Source organism: Saimiri boliviensis, chromosome 6 (genome assembly GCF_048565385.1).
Source record: "Saimiri boliviensis isolate mSaiBol1 chromosome 6, mSaiBol1.pri, whole genome shotgun sequence".
Classification (NCBI taxonomy): Eukaryota; Metazoa; Chordata; class Mammalia; order Primates; family Cebidae; genus Saimiri; species Saimiri boliviensis.
In genome coordinates this window covers 107,911,728-107,931,007 of record NC_133454.1, presented here as the reverse complement: position 1 = coordinate 107,931,007, position 19,280 = coordinate 107,911,728, and the positions used below count along the sequence as shown (strand labels likewise).

The 19,280-nt window shown below is 38.1% G+C and overlaps 1 protein-coding gene across 10 annotated transcripts in view; it reads left to right on the top strand.

Moving 5' to 3' along the window:
* Positions 1-19,280, top strand: part of LRRC4C (leucine rich repeat containing 4C) — a 1,358,593-nt gene that overhangs the window by 1,323,313 nt on the left and 16,000 nt on the right. For 6 of the 10 annotated variants that reach the window (XM_074401329.1, XM_074401328.1, XM_074401333.1 and 3 more), the window contains 2 exons: positions 10,554-10,605; positions 10,855-10,920. The exons of 3 other annotated variants lie outside the window; for them this stretch is intronic. The gene's annotated coding sequence lies outside the window, so the exon portion shown is untranslated. The remainder of the gene's footprint in view (positions 1-10,553; positions 10,606-10,854; positions 10,921-19,280) is intronic. One more of the 10 variants, XM_074401336.1, reaches the window with a different exon arrangement.

Here is a 19,280-nt window from a genome sequence, read left to right as displayed (position 1 = left end):
ATTATTTTCTAATGTAAAATGTCCTATGATCTTTTCATAACACACAGAATACAAATAAATTACTTTACCTGGCCTTCAAGGCCTAGCTCTCTTTAGCATGCTGAATGGTTTTTTCTTTTTTTTTTTTTTTTAACACAAAAAATCTACATACTAACCCCAGAAGCCAGATGTGAACTTATTTGGAAAAAAAGTCATTGTATATCTAATTAAGTTGAGGATCTTGAGATTAGATCATCCTGAATTATCCAGGTGAACCCCAAGTACAATGGCAGATGTCCTTATAGAGACACACAGAGGAGAGACACTGGAAAAAGAGAGGAAGGGCCATGCAGGGGTAGAGGAAGAGACTGGATTCATGTAGCCACAAGCCAAGGAACACTTAGAGCCACCAAAGTTGGAAGAGGCAAGGAAGAATTCTCCCCTAGGGATTCTGAAAGGAATGCAGCCCTGACAGCATCTCAATTTCAGACTTCCAGCTTCCAGAGCTGCAAGAGGATAAATTTCTGTTGTTTGATATCATCAACTTTGTGGTAATTTGCTGTGGCAACCACAGGAAACTAATACGTCCTCCAACTGCATCTCTAACATCTTTTGCTGGCCCGTTATGTCTACTAGAGTGGCCTATTTCTTCCCCTTATTATTCTTTAAGTACAACATGCTCCTTCAGAATTGAAGACTTTGTTACCTAGTCTCTCTTCCTGGAATATTTTTCTTTTTCTCTCTCTCCCTTTTTTTTTTTTTTTTTTTTTTTTGAGATGGAGTTTTTTTCTTGTGGCCCACGCTAGAGTGCAATGATACAATCTTGGCTCACTGCAACCTACACCTTCTGGGTTCAAGCCATTCTCCTGCCTCAGCCTTCTGACTAGCTGGGATTACAGGCACTTGTCACCACACCTGGCTAATTTTTTGTATTTTTAGTAGAGATGGGGTTTCACCATTTTGGCCAGACTGGTCTCAAACTCCTGACTTTGTGGTCTGCCCAGCTCAACCTCCCAAAGTGCTGGGATTACAGGCGTGAGCCACTGCGCCTGGCTCCCTGGAATATTTTTCTTCCAGATGCTTTTATATCGAAGTTCTTTCTTGTCATTCTTGAATTTATACATCTCTTTTTCAGAGGGGCCTTACCAGACCATTAATTTAAAGTTTCCTCAGACAACATGATCCTTTATCTAGAAAACCCCATAGTCTTGGCCCAAAAGCTCTTTAAGTTAATGAACAACTTCAGCAAAGTCTCAGGATACAAAATTAATATACAAAAATCATTAGCATTCCTATACACCAACAACAGTCAAGCCAAGAGCCGAATCAGGAACACAATCCCATTCACAATTACCACAAGAAGAATAAAATACCACAAATACAGCTAACCAGGTAGGGGAAAGATCTCTATAGTGAGAACTACAAAACACTGCTCAAGGAATTCAGAGATGACATAAACAAATGGAAAAAGCATTCCATGCTCATGGGCAGGAAGAATCACTGTTGTTAAAATGGCTATACTGCCTAAAGCAATTTATAGATTAAATGATATTCCTATTAAACAGCCAATGACATTCTTCACAGAACTAGAAAAAACTATTTTAAAATTCATATGAAACCCTTGTCCTTCCCCGTCACAGAAAAAGTTCAAGTAGCCAAGGCATTTAAAGAATAACGCTGGATGCATCATACTACCCAACTTCAAACTATACTACAGGGCTTCAGTAACCAAAACAGCATGGTACTGATGCAAAAACAGACATATTAATGGAACAAAATAGACAGCCCAGAAGTAATGCTGCATTCCCATAACTGCTTGATCTTTGACAAAGCTGACAAAAACAAGCAATGTGGAAAGGACTTCCTATTCAAAATAGTGCTGGGGTGATTAGCTAGCCATATGCAAAAGACTGAAAGCAGACCCCTTCCTTACACCATATACAAAAATTAACTCAAGATGGATTAAAGACAAATGTAAAACACAAAACTATAAAAACCCTGGAAGACAATCTAAGCAATGCCATCCTGGTCATGGAAACAGGCAAAGATTTAATGATGAAGACACCAAAAGCAGTTGCAACAAAAGCAAAGATAGATAAATGGGATCTAGGTAAACTAAGGATCTTGTGCACAGCAAAAGAAAACTACCAATAGAATAAACAGACAACCCACAAAATGGAAGAAAATATTTACAAACTATGCATCTGACAAAGGTCTAATATCCAGCATCTATAAGGAACTTAAACTAATTTACAAGAAAATAACAACTCCACTGAAAAGTGGGCAAAGGACATGAACACTTTTTTAAAAAAGATATATATGTGGCCAAAAAGCATATGACAAAAAGCTCAGCATCACTGATCATTAGAGAAATGAATCAAAACCACAATGAGATACCATCTCATACCAGTCAGAAAGGCTATTATTAAAAAGTCAAAAAATGACAGATGCTGGTGAGGTGGTAGAGAATAAGGAATGCTTATACATTGTTGGTGGGATTGTAAATTAGCTCAACCATTGTGGAAAACAGTGTGGCAATTCCTGAGAGACCTAAAGTGAGAAACACCATTTGACCCAGCACTCCCATTACTGGGTATATACCCAAAGGAATATAAATCATTCTACCATAAAGACACATGCACTTGTATGTTCATTGCAGCACTATTCACAATAGCGAAGACATGGAAATGCCCATCAACAGTAGATTGGATAAAGAAAATATAATACATGTATACCATAGAATACTATGTAGCCATAAAAACAAATGAGATCATGTTCTTTGTATGGACATGGATGAAGCTGGAGGTCATTATTCTTAGCAAAGTAGCATGGGAACAGAAAACCAAATATTGCATGTTTTCACTTATAAGTGGGAGCTAAATGATGAGAACACATGGACGCAAAGAGGGAAACAACACATACTGGGGCCTATTAGAGGGTAGAGGGTAGGAGGAGGGAAAGGATCAAGAAAAATAACTAATGGGAACTAGGCGAAATACCTGGGTGATGAAACAATCTGTACCAAACCCCCATGACAAAAGTTTAGCTATGTAACACACTTGCATATGTACCCCTGAACACAAGAGCAGAAAATCAAACACCGTATATTCTCGCTCATAGGCGGGTGTTGAACAATGAGAACACATGGACACAGGGAGGGGAGCACTACACACTGGGATACGTTGGGGGGAAATGGGGGAGGGGCGGGGGGTGGGGAGGTGGGAAGAGATAGCACGGGGAGAAATGATACAGGCGAGGGGACGGAAGGAAGCAAAGCACACTGCCATGTGTGTACCTATGCAACAATCTTGCATGTTCATCACATGTACCCCAAAACCTAAAATGCAATAAAAAAAATAAAAAATTAAAAAATTAAAAAACTCTAAAAAAAAAAAAAGTTAAATAAAAAGAAAAAAAATAGTTTCCTCTGAATTGTTCAATTCTTTTCATCTGAACAATTATGTCTACCTCATCTTTTTAAAAAAATTATCTGTCTAACCCACAAAAGGTAAGCCCCATGAAGTGAGATGTCTTCACTGTCTGATTCACTGCAGAATCCCCAATGTCTAGAATAGTCTCTGCTATTAAGATATTAATGTTAAATAAGAAAAAAATGTAGAAGAAACGCAATCAGTGCTGGAGGGAGTTAGGGTGATAAGGTTGGAATCTAGAAATTTGCACAGCAAGCCAGGTTCTTCGTTTTCAAGGGACTTGGACATTGGATATATTATAATAAAAAGACCTAGATTCATGCAACAGTACAGGGATGCTAAAAGAGATCGGAAATATGGAGCTGTTGTCTTGGGACCAAACTGGAGAAACTTCCCATAGTTTAGGGTATGGAGTATAACTTTTGAAGCCTAAGATCAGTAATGATGTCATGAGGCTATATGAGAATGAGGCTTAACAAGATGGCCAGGATTTCTTTTACCTTCAGGTGGAGGTCAGTGCCCACTATTAAATGGGGAGTAATGCTAATGAAGTTGGGGAAAAGTCAGGCACTTGCAACATGAGGCAGGAGCTACAATTCCCAACTGCTATGGTAATGAGTTTCTGATAATCTAGACATAACCATTTTCTAGGATTAAATCCAGGAGACTAGGTCCTTCCCAACAGGGCCCACTTTAGGTAAGGTTTACGTTTGAAAGCAATGAATTAATTTAATCCTGTGTGTTCCCAATGGTGCTATACCACTGGAACCTAGAAAATGCTATACCCAATGGCAGGGTGACACAGTGTTCCCACAGTATCTAGCTACCAGTGTTGAGCAGGAAGTTCATCCCTCATGATGTCATTATTCAAATTTTTGTGTCTTATCTGCCTTAGTATCCGTTTAAGAAACTTAATGAGGATGTTCTAGTCCAACTCAGAAATTAAGGAAAGCACATCATCTGAAGATAAGGAATACTGTTTGAGAATAATGTAAACCAGGAGGACTATTTGTAGATGTCTGAAAATACTCAGAAGCCATTCATTCTGTCAGGAACACCTGGTTGGAGAGTTCCTTATGCAGCATCCTTGGGGGCTCTTTGTGACTGTTTTATAAGTTAGCTTAATGACAACAGTGAGAGACAAGTGGAAATTGTATTTTAAGGCTTATAGCCATTTTAGAGTTCCTACAGATAGGGTCTGTTGAGGCATCCCCTCACAGGGTACAGCTTGTCTCACAGAAATTATTTCAGCATTTTTCACTCTCTCTGACTTTCCCCTAGGTTTTCTGTTTTTATTGTTAGGTGTGTATTTTGAAAATGACAATCAGGTTGAGGAAAAGGTCTATAGTGTATTTATGTCTGTGGGCCTAAATGCGGAATAAATATATATATTGTACAGTGGATGATATTTTGTGTCATTTATCTTCACTTGTGAAAAGAAATGGGATGTCACTGATGACTGTTCTAGTCCTGATCCATCCCTCATCACTACATTCATGAAGATAAATGCCACATTTAAAGAAAGCACAGCTACCCAAGTGTCCTTTCAGACTGGAAAGTCAGATCAGTTAGAACAAGGGGTCACCCAGATGCTCTTACTTAAAAATCAAGGACACTTTATATGTACCATACACCTTGCTTTCTCCTGTTAAACTAGGGTACTTCTAGTAGCCAGAGAGGTGATTTGGTAGCCTTTATAATTTCATCTATGTCTACAGATATGCATTTAATTTAAACAATTCATTTCCTGATATATGCCCAGCATAGAGCTTTGCAGTGACAATGCACTGATTAAAAGAATATGGTCCTGGTCCTTATACTGATAAATAGTATCATGAAGAGAAAACTATGGAAAAAAATAATAATAAAGTGGTTATCTTATTTCGATGAGCAACTCAAATGAGAAAGTAAGTGAGACCTGTTGAGAAGGAGTAATATTTAAGCTGCTGTATTACAGAAAACAGTATGGAAACTTTATCTTTCTATAATGTATAAATGGCAGTACCACTAGATTTTAAGCTATGGTAAGGCAAATAGATGACTTCTCTGCTCTAGCTTGTGGACCCTGGTATAGGTAATCAATAGATAAGTCACCTTTATAACTCAGTAACTGAATGACCTATTCCAGTTTCAGTTTTAATTACCCTTTCACAAATTGAATGTTTGAGGTTAGAAGACTTTTCACTGAAATAAAAATATTGGCTTTTTTCCCCTTGGTTGGGACATAAAAGTTTATATGACTAGACATAAGCTGAAAAGGATTTCCATAGATCCTAGAAATTTGGCCAACTGGGCATTTCTAAAATCATTATTTGTCTTTGGAAACTATTGTTTAGAACCATATAAAACTTCTGATAGTCACCAGTTTTTGACGTAGGAGTGACAATTTCATGACATTCTCTGTAATCATGCTAATTGATTATATAGTTTAAATTCTGGGATATACTTTAGTTGCTCTGTTTCTGTATATAAGCTTATTTCACCAAATAATCTATTTTGTTTTCTTACTCAAGAAATATTTATTGAACACATATTACACAGCAGTTACTGGGGTATGCATGTCCATGGAATGGAATATGTTGCCTGTCCCAATGGGGCATGCAGTCTAATGAGGCAGAAAGACACACGAGCAAGCACATACAATATGGAAAACTAGCAAAGTGGTTGATAGTTGCTCAATAAATGTTCTTTCCCTTCCCCTCACATTGGACATAGAAGTACACTGTGTCAAAGGAACACAAAAGAGTGAGTCTCTATAAATTTAAACAACCTTGGAAGGATTCACTGCAGAAAATATCTCCTTTTTTCCTTAAAGTGTTTGTGTTAAAAGACCGTGTAATAGGCAGATCACTAGCCTAAGGCTTCAAATATTTGACTTCTTACATAAACTCTTATCACATATTAGGGCTTTTATTAAACCTTAATCACATTATTTAACCTTCTTATACTTTAACTTTTTTAACTGCAAAATGAAAAATTGTAATCTCATTTGCCTTCCTCCTATATTTGTTGAGGGTCAGATAGGATAATGCACATGAAACAATTTTTCAAATTGTAATTTACAGTATTAACAAAAGATACAATCTTCATCATCATCTTCCTTATTACTAGTCTTGTTTTCAACAAGACCTTTCAACAAAGTGCTATATAAAAAATCAAGGAGGATTATCACCTTGATTTGTATTTTCCCAAGTCCAGGCTTAATTATGTATTTGGGAATAAGTACCACATTTGGCCTTAAATAATCATTTTAGAAAAGAGGATGATTTTTTTTTTTTTTTTGAGACGGAGTTTCGCTCTTGTTACCCAGGCTGGAGTGCAATGGCGCGATCTCGGCTCACCGCAACCTCCACCACCTGGGTTCAGGCAATTCTCCTGTCTCAGCCTCCTGAGTAGCTGGGATTACAGGTACGCACCACCATGCCCAGCTAACTTTTTGTATTTTTAGTAGAGACGGGGTTTCACCTTGTTGACCAGGATGGTCTTGATCTCTTGACCTTGTGATCCACACGCCTCAGCCTCCCAAAGTGCTGGGATTACAGGCTTGAGCCACCGCGCCCGGCCGAGGATGAATTGTTTAGCCATTAGTAAGTGTTTCAAGCAGGACTCAATAAACAGTGGATGAAGGGTCTGCCGATAGCAGATGGGTAATTATGTTCGGCATTTTTTTAAAGAAGGAGAATTCAGAAAAATACATACAATTCAGAGAAATTAACTGTCAAGATAATAATAATTCCCATTATTAGAGAAAGCATCATAAGTCAGGCTTGTTGGTTTATGGGTATCATCTCATTTCAGGTTTAGAAAAACCTTTTGAAGTTGATTCTATTATTATCACTCTAATTTTACAGATGAGGAAATTGAAACCTAAAATATTATATAACTTTCTGCAAGTCACAAAATGACTATCTCTGATGATAGTCTGATGATAGAATTTATGAACTTAACTGCTGTACTTTTGCTGTATTTTTTGCAGCCCTGATCTAGCAATAGTCACCACCCCCAGGTTTATACTCTCTTTCCTACTTAGTAATCCCCATTTCCTCCAGAAAAGCCCACGAGGAAGGCACTCATCTCTCTGAGCTTTAGTTTCCTCACCTATGAAATTGGGCTACTGTTGGAAATTCATCAATAAGCAAATCATATAAACTCTATTTCCTGGGAACTCATATTCTAGTTGGAGGAGAGAGAAAAATCAATAAATATATACATATTATCCCTAGTTTTGAGATGCTTTATCAAGAGAAATAAATGTTTAAAGCAGCAGAGCCAGAGAAGACTTCTCTGAGCAGGTTTAGCAGAGCCCTGAAGGAAGTGAGGAAGCAAAGTATACAGGTATCTGCATGAAAGGTAGCACTATTGTCATGGAGTGCAGACACGGGCATAGGTCTCTCTGGGTGAAGGGCATTCCAGGCAGAGCAAACAGCATATACAAGGTCCCTGAGAAAGCACTGTGCTTGCAGAAACAGTAAGGAGCCAGTGTGATGGTCAGAGTGGAGTGAGTAGGAGCAATAGTTGTAGGAAAATGAGATCAAAGACATAGGAGAGATGCAGAAAAAAATATTACTGGCCATTAGGGCTTTAATATTACTCTGAGTGTTGTGAGAAGACCTTGAGCACTGACAAGGATATAATCTGACTTTAATTCAAATAGGATCCCTCCACTGTGTGGAGAAATTAAAAGCAGGGAAACCAGATATTAGACCAGGCTATGGGATCCTCCAATTATCCAGAGAGAAACTGGACCAAGACATAGCAATAGATGTGTCTGGAGAAGAAACCAAAATACTGATATATAGAATTTCCAAAGCATAGGTGAGGGGAAATAAAGGGGATAGGGTGTAGAGGCGATATAATCCAAAAAGAGAAGGTGTAAAATTAAAAAAAAAAAAATAGTTTCAAGGTAGACTTTTTGTCCTGACCTACTAGAAAAATCATTCCTGAAATGGTGCTTGATATACAGTAAGAGCTTAAAATGTTTAGTTGTATGAATGAATGCAACTGCCATTAGAAAAGAAATCTTTGTCGGGTTAAACAGAAATGAAGAGTGTGATTGTAGACAGGTTGATTTTTGAAGCCTCCAAGTGGAGGTCTTGAATAAGTAGTAGTATATACAAGTCTGCAAGCCTGTTGAAGATTTCAGTTTGGCAGTCTTCAGTTTACAGGTGGTGTTTAAAAGCATTATACGATCACCTAGAGAGGGAGTATAGATAAATAAGACGTCCACTGATTTGAGACCTGGGGTGCTCCAAGACTCATTGGCCTGTGAGACAAGACACAACCAACAATGGATGTTCAGCAGAGTTATCACTGAAGAGGAGGAGCAAGGGAGCTGTTTCCTAGGATCCAAGTGCAAAAGGTGTTTCAGAAACAACGGAGTGATCATTATGCCAAATATTAATAAATTTTGTGTAATATGAAAATTGAGAATTGGCTATTTGATTTAGCAATAAACATGTTTTCACCTCTTGCCTTTTCTTTGCCTCTCTACATACACTAATTGTTAGCTACCAACTTCCTCTAAAGTTATTAAAATCCCAGGTACATTAAATTACAATTGATATTTCATATATCCTACTGAAGGGTAGTTAATGCTTCTTGAAACCATGAGATTTTGGAAAGCATTTTATAAGATTGATCTTTTTTTTTTATTGGGAGGCAGTGTCTTGCTCTGTCTCCCCAACTAGAGTGCAGTGGTGTGATCTTGGCTCACTGCCACCTCCACCTACCAGGTCCAAGCAATTCTCCTGCCTTAGACTCCTGAGTAGCTGGGACTACAGGCGTGCGACACCATGCGGGCTGATTTTTGCATTTTTAGTGGAGACAGGGTTTTGCCATGTTGGCCAGGCTAGTCTCAAACTCCTGACCTCAGGTGATCCACCCACCTTGGCCTCCCAAAGTGCTATGATTACGGGTGTGAACCACTGTGCCCAGACGAGTTATACATTTATTTTAAGCCTATGGACAGAAAATCCACAGATTATCTCCAAAATAAATTTTGATCCATTTAGTTTTACTTGCAATAATAATGCCATTCATGATATACTGCTATATTCAATATACATATATATATATATATATACTCTTTCTCTCTCTATATATATATTCTCTATATATATATAGAAAAGCACTTTTATTTACACTGTCTGTTCCAAACAAAATTATCTAATACAATTAAATGCCGAGCTGTGAAACCTAAACTGTCAGATTATACCACCTGCTAACAACTTGTTGGAATCAGCCATAGCCCAGGCTTCACTTCATAATCCTTGAAGATTTTAACATCTGCCTCCCTGTTGTTCTCTCCATACTTACCCTGGACAGACTTCTTGGTGATTTCAATATCCATGTCAGTCCCCTGATCTTGATTATTGTGAGGGATCTTTCTATCTGCAGTTACTCAGGGTCTCCTCTTTGCACAGTCTGTACCAACTGTGTTTCCAAGGTTGGAAGACCTGTATTTGTTAGAATTACAGAAAGTTTCTTTTACTTCATTACACTTTGTAAAATGTGAGCTCTAGCTCTTAGGAGCTCTTTGCTTTAAGTACTGTGTGTGGCCCTCAGTCTCAGATTCTAACTTTTACTCTGCCAGAGCCAAAGGAGTAGTGGGGTGGGATGAAAGATGTATAGGGAGAGGAAAGATTTTATATCTTTTTTTTGTTTGGGGATGTGGTGGAGCGGGGAGGGGGCAATATCAAATGGAGTTTGTAACAGATGCCTATGTCAAACTCTTAACATCCCATTTGACTTTAGTCATTGAGTTTTCTATTTAACTCTTTCCTATCCATCACCATAATACATTATCTGATTTAATCTTATGAGGTGGTTCTTATCAGGACACTAGATCAGATAGAAAATGTGACTTACTTAAGGTCGTGTATCTAATAAGTCAGAACCAAGTATAGACTACATTTCTTCTGAATCCAAATACATTTTTTATTGGCATTAAAAAATGCATTGTTCAAAAGAGTAGTTACGAGAGTTGCTTTGGCTTTCTGCCCAGCATAGTGTTAAAATACAGTGGCAATTCAATAAATGTCACCAGTGGTGTCTGTAGTGGTGGTTGTAATGGTGACAGATCAGGAAATGTGCTGAATTATTCTAATGGTTGCTTTCTTTTCTTTTTTTTTTTTTTTTTTTTAGATTGGCAAACACACTGCCTATTTACAGCATAGAGACCCCAGTGGAGAGCTAGGTGGGTGATGATTCATGCTAAATCTTTCCCACGATATGCTGAACACTACAACTGCAGCTAATGTGAAGTGACTCATTATACACTGTCAAATCTGATAACAGCAACGACTGGCTTTGCTAACAGGAGCAATTTGTGGGAAGTCCAGCTACTGCAAACCACTACTGAATTTCAAAAAATAAGCTGCAATATAGTAGAAAAGACATATCTACTGAGTCATATTTGCAAATTTCTTGTGTTTCTCTTTGCCAGCTTAGAAACAGCCTCAAGGTCCCTGCTTGACTCCAGAGATGACTTTCCTTGGGATTCACTTATCTTGTGAGTGTCTCCTCATTCAGTCATATTTTATGGGCTAAATATTTTAGGAGGGTATTGGTGGCTGATGGACAGAACTGGAAATGTGGTTCTCCCATAGAAATATTTCTGAAGCTTACTCTTTACACCACCATCCCCCAGCAAACCGTGCCATACACATAAACACATTTACCTACTGTAGCACAGTTTCCATGAGTGGTAGTTCTACCTGCAGAGAGATAAGATGAGGAGGCAGCAGGAGGCAGGGACCCTGACTCTTTGCACTATGAGTTATTGTATCTTCACTAAACTGTAATCTCCTTGAAGGCAGGATTCTAAACCTGCTTATTACTTAGCACCTATGAGCCATAGTTGGCCCTCTATATTTATTGACAAAATTAATGCACTTCCTTCCAAAAACTTTATTATTAAAGCAGGAACTGGGGTTTAGCCTTCTTGCCTCCCCCATCCCTCATACAGTGCCTGACACATAATGAATGGAAAACTACATGTTTGTCTAGATAAAGAACAAAGGTAGAAATGAGTCCATCAATTAGATGGTTTCCTGCAGCCAAAGTAATACCTAAGCAAGTGATGTTCAACCATCAGAAACAGAACAGTGATGGCTTCAAATCATGTTTCTTCAGACCACCAGGAATAATGCCCTGAAAGTATTTTAGAAGGCAAAAGCTAATCTGAACTGTTTTATTTATTTTTATATTCAAATGCCTATAAACCAGAAAAACACCAGGGACTATTCATTGCTCGCAAATGATCTATGGGGCAATAATGTGCTTGCTTTTCCAGCTGTGCTGCACTTTGGTGCTATCTTGGGTTTAAGTGAAAATACGCTGGGACCTTGGTTTTGTTCACTGGGCATGTGTGGGTATAACTGGCATGAGGCCTCTGAAGAATTCCCTTGTCACGAATGTCATTTGGCTAATTTGGGGTTCGCCTGAAGGAAATAATTTGTGAAGTCCTGTAGAAAAACAAGATGCATTTATTCGCATGCAATGCACATGAAGTTAATAATTTAGAAAAGAAATCAACTTTTTATTTTGCCATATCTATTTTGTTGAATCCTAAGTGCCATCAGTATGATAATGGTATTGTCCCTAACAGTCTCATGTTTCATCATAATTAAATAAACAGCTTGTGAATTGCAGTCCAAAAAAAATGTCTGTGTTCTATTCCTAACTTAAGGGGTTTCCATAGAAACTGTGAGCAGCAAGTTTAACTGACATTTATTGGACTTGAGGCTATATACAGCATTGATACCTCTCTGTTTTTCTCTCTAGCACTCTGTATATGTGTCTTCTTTTCTTCCGTTAACCCTCCCAAACTCTTTTCCCCTCAGTTCTCGCCTCCTCCTCCTCCTCTTCCTCCCTCTCTTTCTCTTATTAGCAATGAGGAAGTAATTTGGACTTAGTTAGATTTAACAAATGCAATAATACTCAAATGGGCTCTGATACTTAAGTGTAATTGTGTTATTAGCTGGAAATGTTTTTCTTCAAAAATGAAAGAACTGGGAGTGAAGTTTGCTAAGATAGCACACATTGGTAAGAAGGAACTCTTGGCTGTCACTTGAAAGTTTGTAGTCTATGTAACATAATCCACATTCATATACAACTGTGGCCTGCTCTTTATTTATTCAACCCAGACTGATATTTCTCCTGAGTTCCTATTTTCCTCCCAGAGCAAACAACAACAACAACAAAAAACCAAAAACAAACAAACACTGTGCTGACCATATTCCAGGAGAAAGCAGGAATTTATTTAGGAAAGACAAAACATACTACATACTGAGTACCTACTGTGCAACATATACTTTGCTATGTAATTTTACTTATGTTTTCTAGTATACCCTACAAAATTCACTGACATGTAGCATGTGAAAGGAAAATGAATCTGGAGCTGGTGGTTCAAGTTCAGGCCCCACCACAGAGTGGCTATAAAGCCTTAAACATGGTACTTAAGTGATCTGTCTTGGTTGCTCAAAGACAAAATTGATAGAAGCACTTCTAAGCTATGAGGTTTGGCTAGGATTAGATGTGATACTACAGCTAATACATCACAGTAGTAGCATTTGTCTTCATCTCTTTAGAAATGAGGAAAACAAGTTGCCAAAAGACTATGTCATTTAACCTGGACAACAGAGCAAGATCCCATCTCTATTAAAATATTTTAAAAGTAGCCAGGTGTGGTAGCATGTACCTGTAGTCCCAGCTACTATGGAGGGAGGCTGAGGTAGGAGGATCACTTGAGCCCAAAAGTTCAAGTTTACAGTGAGCTATGATTGCACCACTGCACTCCAGCCTGAGTAATAGAGCAAGACTCTGTCTCTTAAAAAAAAAAAAAAAAGTCACTCAAATTTACATAGCTAGCAGAAGATATGTCTACACAGTACAGTGTCTAAAAGGAGGTGGTGGATTTGGACAGCTAATTATGTGATGTGGGTTAAGTGACATAATTATAAAGCATCTGGCTCCTCATCTGTATAACAGGAATAACGTTCTTACTTCATGGGATTGTTGGGTGGATTAAGTAAAACTGTGTACGTAAGTTAGTGCCTGTCATATGGAAAGCACACCGTGTTCTTTGAGCTCTCAGTCTCTCTCCCTCCCCTCACTTTTCTGATTTGTTTTGGTTTTAGTATGACTTCAAAGTTTAAAAATGATTGATCTCCAAAGTCTATCTAATGCTTATAGTTTAAAATTATCTTACAATTCACAGACTATCTCAAGTTATCCAGACAGCTGTGCAAAAGGAAAGACAGATATTACCATACACATTTTATAGGTTAGGAAAAGAAAAAAAGATACCTTTTTTTTTTTTTTAAAAGACAGGGTTTCACCATGTTGGTCAGGCTGGTCTTGAACTCCCGACCTCAGGTGATCCGCCCACCTTGGCCTCCAAAGTGCTTGGATTACAGGCGTGAGCCACCACGCCTGGCCAAAAAGAGAGATCTTCAATATAGCAAATGAGGAAACTGAGGCTTTACTTAATTCCCCAGGGTCCTTTTTATAATTAAAATTTCCAATTCCATTATTCTTAATTTGGATCCTATGTTCACAGGTTTTAAGGCTAAAACCCAACAGATACTAACTCTTCTTTCTAATGAACGTGAGTGGAAGACACTTTTAGTCAAGAAAAAGGGAGGGAAGGAAGCAAGGAGAAGGTAGTCTCTTGCAATCCTGTTTCCAAGTCATTCTTCTTGGATCTGAAGAGACATGTGGAAATGTAATTCTCAATATCAGGGATAAATGAAGCAGTGACTTTGTGCAGCAATATGCCTAGTGTTGCTGGCTGGAGAAAAGGGGTGAGGTGAAGAGAAAAGGCAAAAAATTTTAAAAATCCAGATATCAATCAGAGATGTTGATCGATACATGACAAATTTATTACTAGGTTACTAGGAAGAGAAAGCGAGACTGCAGCTAGAACAGGAGTCTGATAGGACACGATTGCTGGCAAAAGTCATAGTTCCTATCTCTCTCTCTCTCTCTGTCTCACACACACACACACACACACACACACACACACACACGCCCACATGCATACATAGGTGTACAGGTTTAATCAGAATAAACAAATAAAATTTCGTGGTTTCAGAGAGCTCATATTGAAGATAAAAATGATAGCTCAATCTTTTGTTGTTGTGTGCTTATAATTGCCTTATTATTAGAATATTGATTCTCAAGAAAAGCAAAACAAAAACAGAAGAAAATTGATTCTGTTTATCTCTGGAAGAACCTTAAGCTACTGTGTCCATTTTGTGAGTGCCAGTTCAGTTAAACTAAGTAATATAATCTCTAAAGCCAATTATCCCACCACACAGAAATAGCAGTATGTCACAGTGTACTGAAAGTGTGACCAAGTAATGGTGCCACGGGCAAGCCCTCTGTTTTGGAACTCCCACTTTTACCCAGGATTCCCTCCATAAGTTATATGAGGCATAGCAGCATTGCCAAATTAGTGAAGCCGAATTTCTTCACTAGTTTTTAGATGAAAATTAATTACAAAAAGAAGTTTTTATATTTGTCTTCCACATCCTCACAGGTCATCCTGGGATTGAAGAGAGTAGGTAAGAAAAGTGGGATGGATGCTGTAGCAGACATTTTATAGGGGATCAGGTGGTAAAGATTTTAGGCTTTGCAAGCCAAAAAATCTGTCACAATCACTCGGTTCTGCCCTTCAGTGTAAAAGCAGCCATAGACAATGCTTACATGCATGGGTGTAGAAGTTTTCTAATAAAACTTTACTTACAAAAACTGGGGTGGTGAGCCCGATTTTGCCTATGGGCAGTAGTTCCCAAACCATTCATCTTAAGAGTTTTGCCTATATCTCCATCCTTCTTCTAGTTCTGCTCACATGTCAGGTACAGCTTAAAAAATGGAACTAAGGAGTGCAGGAATGATAGCTACATCCTGATTTACCCTAATTTTATGGATTTTACTTTGTATGCACTGATTTCTTATTAAACTTTATTTTTCTGGTATGCTTTTGGCATAGAAAGAACACATATTCTGTCTTCACTTTACAGATGGGTAGAGAAAGTTTAATTAACTTGCATTATTGGGCTGGCATGGTGGCTCACACCTGTAATCTCAGCACTCTGGGAGACCAAGGCAAGCAAATCAGGAGGTCAGAAGACAGAGACTATCCTGGATAACATGATGAAACCCTGTCTCTAATAAAAATACAAAAAATTAGCTGGGAGTGGTGGTGCACATCTGTAATCCCAGCCACTTGGGAGGCTGAGGCTGAAGAATCGCTTAAACTTGGGAGGCAGAGGCTGCAGTGAGCCGAGATCGTGTCACTGCACTCTGGCCTGGGCGACAGAGCAAGACTCGGGCTCAAAAAATTAAAAAATTAATAAACAACATGCATTATTGTCACCCAACATCTCTCATATCCATATGAGAATCTGACCGTCAGCCCTGTGCTTTTTCAATTGGATTATTCTTTTTAAAATGTATCCTTTTGAGAATAAAGACATGGTGGGAAAAGTAACTAATTTTCACCATCCAAATCAAGGAAACATAGTTAATAATGATTTAAATAGGAGCATGCACAGGCTTCCCTACTTTCTTTTCCCATTATGATACCATAAGGACCCAGTTCCTTATTGCTTTTAATATATAGCTCTATTTTTTCCCCATGAAATATTTTTGCCAATGATGCATTGCAGCCAAAGTGAATACAGAAAAATACAGGCAGTTTTTTTTTTTTTACTTTCCATGGTACTGTGTTAACTGAAGCTCATTCATTTTGGAATCGAATCCTAGTTTTGCAAGGTTCCATGGTAACTAAGAGCAAATATAGGAATGGTGCAGAAAAGAAAACTTGGTTCCAATATTCACGACCTATGGTTAACACAGCAGGGAACAAAATGAAGACTGCCTTTAGTAAATAACTACGAATCCAATTTTCAAATGTCTGTATTTGCTGAATAATTCCCTCTTCTGTAGTCATTTAGGAAGAAGCAACAACAACAAAAAAATCACTGATTCCAGTCATTTCCATTATCTGACATGTCATCACCAAGGTTGCCTCATTATGCACTGTTAACAGTGTTGAGGTTACTTTAAACCAGTTTCCATTTCCAATTAGGAGGCCATCCCTGTTATCTGCATTTTGATTAAATGACGTTGCCTGGAAATCACAGTAAGAGTCTACTCTGTTTCCTCCCCTTGCTCAGATCTCATAAACACAGACTCAATTAAAGAGACTTTCCTTATCAGGTTTTTGTGGGTCACTTTGGTGAATTTATTAAACTCCTAAGTCATGCTGAAAACTGGAAAGCAGTGGCTCTGAGATATTCAGTGGGAGCCACTAGATTTGCAGGACTCACTCCAACGCTGTAGGGGCTACAAAATATATACAGAAATCAGAGCAAGCAATGACAGGTCAGGAATCCTGGGATCTGGTAAATATATATAAAGAGTATCACATTTTAGGGATTCCAGAGCAAAAACAGGAAAATCGTGATGTTATTTCAGCTTATATTTTAGATAAAAGTCAAAGCCTAACCCAGGCCATCATTATTTTATAACTTCATTACTGAAATACTCTATTTCACTTTGTCCTATTCATATTCCATACCATTGCAGCCTGGCTTTTCCTTAAATACTCTTCCCACTGTCCTTTTCCCTTCCAGTTTTGCCGGTGGGCAATATTTTCCAAACCATTCATCTTAGAGTTTTGTGTATATCTCCATTGCCTTTCTAGTTCTGCTCACATATCAGAAAGAAAACTCAAGTTCCTAGAGTCTATCCCATGAGTTAATATCGAATCTAAATGTCTTGTTTATTTTTTATAATCTTGTGTTATTTTACTTACTCTACTTGCTACTTCACTGCCTATGTCATGTTTACTTTCATATACTCCCTACCCAACTTGTGCCTACTTTCAAACAAACTCTTTCTCTTTTCTTCTTCTTATTATTTAGCTATAGGGTCTTGCTGTACTGCACAGGCTGATCTCAAACTCCCAGACTCACGTGCGCTTTCTGCTTCAGCCTCCCAAGTAGCTGGGACTACAGGCACGTGCCACCAGGCCTGGGTCTTTCTCTTTTTTCTCTCTTTCTTCTCTCTGTTATTGTACGTTATTTACTGTGTGATACTGTAATACCTCATTCTAAAGAAAGGGAACAGAATTTCTCTAGTTCTGCTGCATTATAATTCCTAGCTTACTCACTCGTGAATCATACTGCACTGTGAGATTCTTGATGAGAGACACTTAGCCCTAAGTGTCAAGAACTGAGCATTGTGTTGGAAACTTAGTAGGCACTCAACAAATATGAAGAAAAGTGCCTGTTTTTTTTCTCTCTCTCTCTCAAAATGCTACAGCTTTTGCTTATTCAAATCTATATATCTCCCTAGATCCAGTGTCCACGTACCTTTCACTGATTGCTCAAACCTCACTGGTTCTCTCTGAACACCCAGACTACTTACAACGATCTATGCAATCATACACACTCTCTCAGTAGAAGATGTTGGCATTGGTTTATGACTGTTGTTTATACTGGGCTTGTCTCAGTACCCTGTTATAGATGATCAATGATGGCAAGTGACTGAATTGGGGTTTCCTGGTAGGTAAAGTGTTAGAGAGTATACCTAGAATCATATATTAGTATTATAGCTGAAATGACTTTAGAGATTCTCTTTCCCTGCACCCTACTATAAAATGATTCCCAGACATCTTTAGTGCTTTGCCTGGGGTTATAAATATGTTTTTGGCTACTCTCTAGGAAATTAGGGCTTTGTACTGTTTAATAATGAACAAGGAAGTAAGTACTTGGTAAAACACTGGAAGGTGATTTTAAAATCTGAATGACTCTATGTACATGATATTTATTCTCTTCAGAATGTCTTGCATGGTAATTTAAATTGCATTTCTCATTATAAAAATCCATATGCCTTTTGGGTGCTACTGTTGGTTTGTTTGTTTTCAGCCTACAAAGGTGTTGGTGACCTTAGCACAGGGCATTTTCTAAGGATTAATGAGAAGTTGGGGGTTAACAACTATGAGCTCCTCCCAGCCAGTCATCCATCCAAAGGAAGCCTGGGAAGCAAGGATTACCAACTTTCTGAAATCATACCCTTCTCTGCCAGCCTTGCCAAAGACTTACATTTCAGATGGGCTTTCTAGGTCTTTTTTCAAAAGCACTTCATTAGTTACTTGCTTTGTCATTAACCTAGATGAAAAAAATATATATGGGAAATAATTTGCTACATATTTTGATAAAACATAATTTGAAATACTGAGCCTTTTTTATATGCTTTTCTCTCCCCAATATTTTTCAAACTGAAAGTCTGGAGCGAATCAGCCTATTGTGCATCCTGAGAGGCTAAAACATGTGACCAGTTTCTGCAGTTTACCCTCTCTCCAACAGATTTGTTTATTACGGGAGGATCCTTACTGGGGTTTGGTTATATTTGTTTTAATGGAATGTTATTTTTCCTTATTTCTTTTACATGATTGTTTTTCCACTAATATTCATAAGTATAGTGCTTTCTCCTTTGGCAACAGGCATGGTCACCCAAAACACCCTAAGAGATAAACATTAATGTACTAATTAATACATTACTACATTTTCCTTTGAAGAATTAACTACAGCAGAATGAAAAGAAGATTCTGGAACAGAGGAGGTCCCATTTCTGCTCTGTTGAGGATGCGCAGGACCTTATTTTATCATTCTGCATCGTGATTCATACATTGCCACAAATTCCTTTAAGAAATGACATGGAATGACAAAATGTCACCTGTATACCCACGTTTGTTTGGGAACAATTGCTGTCCCCAGGGTAGAATGCATCCAAGGACCCTTCCTAAGGGTTATTCATGTAAGAAATTGATATATAGAGCAGAATGCCAATTTGCTA